Raw genomic sequence first — 5,262 nt, forward strand, 5'->3', positions numbered from 1 at the left:
TTTTGCCCTTCTGCTCCACAGGAGGTTTCTGTCCTCCCTGAGCTCGCCTTAGGCATGTATCTTTTTGAATTATAGTTTTCTCCCAGTATATGCCTAGTAAAGGAATTGTTGGGTCATGTGGAAGAGCTACATTTTTGAGCAATCAATCATCCTTTTTTTTTTAAGCTCTTTTTTAACCTTCTTTTTTATTATCTCTGATGATTTGCTTAAAACTATGGAAACCTTTTCATAAATATGCTCAACAGCACACATATTCACTCAACCCAACTTCCGAATGTCTATCATCCTTTTTAACTATGGCTTGATCTTTCACCAAAATGTCTGCCAGCAATTTACCACTAATTGTGGACTCAAGCAACTGAAAAAGTACTTCAGAGCCCCTTCCCATGAGACCATTCTCTAAGAACTAGTGAAATGTTTACAAGAAAAATAATAACTAGCCAGGAGGGGAGTACTGACAGTCATTTTAATAGTTTGACTCCCATGAAAAAATTATATATTGAATAAGTTTCCTTAAATGTGACAGAGCTACATCTGTGCCCCTACACACTCATCTTCCAAGATCTCACCAAAGTGTCCTTGTCCCTAATTCCAGAAGAGACATTTCTTCCTTGTGATATTTCCATTCTCCCCAGCATATTGTCACTAGGTTGTTTGCTGTGAACCTCTCCCTTCTTGGCTTGCAAGACACCTCATAGTTCTGATTTCCTTCCTACCTCTCTAGCCATTCCTTCAGGATGTCTTTTGCAGGCTGATCCACTTCTGTCTGACCGTTGGTATTTCTCATGTATTTCTCATGGTATTTCTCAAGGACTTCCTTGCCTATCTTCTATAGTCTATCCTTCAGTAATCCCACTGATTCCTACAGTGACTTTGATTACCATCCATATGCCCCAAATCCCTGTTTCCATACTTAACTGCTCCCCTATGCTCCAGACCTACATATCTAATTTCTTTTTAGACCTCTCCACCTGAATGTTCCACAGGCATCTCAAAATCAGATGTCCAAGACTGAATTTATCATCTTTCTCAACAATCTCCATTTGATCACCTCCACTGTTGCTATCTCAGTGAATGAATGGCATCAGCTAAGCCAGGGAAACTCAAACGCACTATAAATATTCTTATCATTACTAAAATTTTAAATTACAAATAGTATAGATGCTTTAATTACATAAAAATTAAAACAATCCATAAGTGGGACTTCCTTGGTGGTCTAGTGGTTAGGAGTCCAGCTTGCAGTGCAGGGGATGTGGGTTCCATCTCTGGTCAGGGAGCGAAGTTTCCCACGTGCCTCAGAGCAACTAAGTCCATGCACTCTGGAGCCCTCACAACACAACAGAAGGCCCTGCATGTCACAATGATGACCCAGTTTGCTGCGACTAAAACCCAAAGCATCCAAATAGGGAAATAAATAATAAATGTTTTTAAAAATCCACAATTATATACAATAAAATATGAAAGTCTTCACCAATCACTCTCCCCACTGGTAAACCATTATTGACAAGAGGGTATATCCAGGGCTTACCAGATGGCCCAGTGGTAAAGAATCCACCTGCCTATGCAGGAGACGGAGGTTTGATCCTTGGGTTGGGAAGATCCCCTAGAGGAGGGCATAGCAATCCACTCCACTATTCTTGCCTGGAGAATTCCATGGACAGAGGAGCCTGGTGGGCTACAGTCTATGGGGTCATAAAAGAGTTGGATACAACTTATCGACTAAACAAGTATATCCTTACAGACTTTTTGAGCTACATATATAAGGAAATGCATACACACAGAGTTTTATTTTTACACACATTTTATCAAACTATATGTACTGTTTTGCAATTTGCTTTTTTGCATAAGATATATTGCAGATATCTTTACATTATTAATCATATTGATGCAAGATTCTTTTTATTGGCTGTATATTATCTCACATTATATATAGCCCATATTTATTTAACCATTATAATATTGTTGGGCTTTAGTTTATTTCCAGTTTTCACTGTTCCAGGGTTGCAGTAAAGACCTTTGCCCTTTAATCTTTGTGTTTCTGTGCTAGGATAAAATGCCGGAAATGGGGTTTCTTGGGACAATTACATATACATTTATATTTGGATGGACACTGCTGAGATATCCTCCAAAAAGCTTTTTCCTTTCTACTTTTCAACTGGGAGACAGCATGCATACAGTAAAGTGGATAAAATGCTCTATTTTAAGTGTACAGCTGGATGAATTTTTATATATGTAAATTCCTGTGTAACCAACATCTCTATCAAGATATATACCAGTTTCAGCACCCCAGAAGTTTTCCTCTTGCACCTACCCGGTATATCCCCTCCCTCAGAGATAACCTTTATCCTGACTTCTATAATCATCAATTATTTTTGCCTGTTCATATACATGAAATCATACTGTAAACAATGTTTTATGTCTGGCTTATTCGATTCAATATAGTTTTTACATTTACCCATGTTATTCTGTGTACCCATAGGTCATTCTTTTTTCACTATCACGTAGTATGACTATGTTTGGGTTTCCCACAATTTGTTTGCTTCCAGTGCTGATGAGCATCTGGGTGCTTTCCATGTTTTTGCTGTTATGAATACCAAGTGGATATGAGCATTTGTCTTCAAGTCTTTTTGTGGTCATTTGTTTGCATTTTTCTAAAGCACATACCTAGGAGTAGAATTGTTGTTTAATTTTTTAATAGAAACTACAAAACAGTTTTCTAAAAAGGCTGTATCTGTTTGCCCTCCCACCAGTTATATAAATTGAGACCTCCACTAAGTTTATGAGAGTATCATAAACTGTATTGTTACTGGGTATTTGGTTTTCTTTCTCCACAGTCAATGGCAAGAATTGTGTCTTTCTCATCCAGCACCTCAAACTTAATGGACTCTCAATAAATATTGTAAAGTAATTAGCCTCCAATTTAAATAAATGAATTAATGTAATAGTAAATATTTGAGGAATTAGTTTTGTAATTAAGTGACCTCTATATATTATGCCTGAGGATCTCTACCACACAGTTGGAAGAGTGAACACATGTTACTGAGGACAATTTGTTTCTGGTGTGGATGTTTTATTACCCCCAGGACAGTTTGAGTTTGTTATGGGTAGCACTGTGACTTATACACTGCTGCATCCTATATGGTGTTTTAGCATGGGACTGGGTCCAGAGGAAGCACCTATAATGACCAGCATGTAGTGCTTGGTCAGATAAACAGCTTAAAAGAATGTCAGACCTCCCTGAAACCTTTATTTTCTCACATTTCTGGACTCAGTCAAAAGGAGGCAGAGCAGAGAGGGATTTTTTTCTAGTAGACACTAGCTGTGTGGCCCCTAGCCCTAATACTAGGAAAAACTGTCCCCCATCTTCAAGTCCACCCTCCAATTTTTTTACATGTGCAAGATTACTTATTGCAATATTTTTTTTGAAATAGAAAAAGTTTGGAAACTGTCATTAAGAAAGCTGCTTAAAAAGTTATGGTGTAGCCATACAATGGAATGCCATGCAGTTTTAAAAGAAATAGTTCTTTATATTTTGATATATTACTAAATGTAAAACAGCAGCAATATCAAAAAAAGTCAAGGTGCAGAGGAGTAGGTATATTACCTGACCATTATGAGGGTTAAGACAGGAGGGGGAGAAGAACTAGAGGAATATTTCCTGGGTGGAAGGCAGCTAGAAGCCAATCCAGCTCACTGACAGCCTTCACAACCTGATTTCTTAGGTCCACCAACTGGGGATGTCTGATGCACTATTAAGTATACCCCTCTGTCTCTACTTCTGAAAGGGCCAGTGTCTGAGGATTTGACGGAGCCTCTACACTAAGTTCTTATTCTTCCCCTATAATTGCTCTAAAGTTTTCCATTCTTCTGGGAATTGGTGGGCTGAGGGTTGTTTTTTTAATCTTTCTCGCAAGAACTAGGCCTTCATCAAAATTCACTGCAACTCAGATTCATTTCCATTTCTAGTCCCATTGCTGTCCAAAACCAACTAAGCATGATGGATGAGCTGGCTAACATTTTGAAGGTGAAAACTATCTATCTATCTATCTAACCATCTATCTAGCACGTTCCCTGATTTGAGTGCCTTCCCCTTGTTAATGTAGCACATCCTTCAGGCTCAACTCCCCTCCCATCTAAGTGATAGGAGATGTGAGCAAAAGTCATCAACCCTGTTTCTATGATGAATACTAGGTTCACAAAAGTAAATCTTGAAAACTTGGGAATTTCCCAGTCCCAACTTTTTAATTTGCATAATCATTTGCATAGGACTACATACATTAAGGAAACATCTGTAGCTTTCTTATGCATTTAGATGACATGATTTTTTTCAATATTTGAAGTTACCACTTATTATTGATTTTTTTTTGCATCTTTTTTCAATACTCACACCAGAGTCCTGCAACACAGGGCCCCGAATGTCATATGCCTCCCCTGTTTCTATGAATCTATGTCTGTGAGTCTGTTTCTGTTTTATAAATAAGTTCATTTACATCATATTTAAAAATTATATTTCACATATGAGTGATATCATATGATATTTGTCTTTGACTTATTTCACTCAGTATCAGAATCTCTAGGTTCATCCATGTTGCTGCAAGTGGTGTTATTTTGTTCCTTTTTATGACTTAGTAATATTCCCTTGTGTATATGTACCACATCTTCTTTATTCATTCCTCAGTTGATGGACATTTAGGTTGCTTCCATGTCTTGGCTATTGTAAACAGTGCTGCTGTGAACATTGAGGTGCATGTATTTTTCAGATTATGGTTTTCTCTGGTATATGTCCAGAAGTGGGATTGTTGGATTATATGGTAGCTCTGTATTTAGTTTTATGAGAAACCTCCACTCTGTTTTCCGTTAGTGGCTGCACCAATTTACATTCCCAGCAACAGTGTACAGGATTCCCTTTTTGCTACATTCTCCACAACACTTATTATTTGTTTCCTTTTTGATGTTCAATTTAAACCAATATTTAATGAAGAGCACTTACCTGTGGTATTGAGAAACAGAGTTCTGCCTTACCCAAACTACACTCCCAAACCTAGAATACGCCACTCTCAGCCTGACTAAATAGTACATCATTTCCTGCAGGGGATGCACTTCTCTTTCATCACATCCTTGCTCTAATCATTCACTCTTCCAATGTGTGTATCTGGTCTCCCCAGGTAAGCAGTAAGCTGCAGGAGGTAGTGGCCTAAGTACGACATGTCTGAATCTTTCTTTTCTCGTCAGGGCTCAATGAATGCTTGGAGATTGACTGTT

The sequence above is a fragment of the Muntiacus reevesi genome, chromosome X (genome assembly GCF_963930625.1).
Source record: "Muntiacus reevesi chromosome X, mMunRee1.1, whole genome shotgun sequence".
Classification (NCBI taxonomy): Eukaryota; Metazoa; Chordata; class Mammalia; order Artiodactyla; family Cervidae; genus Muntiacus; species Muntiacus reevesi.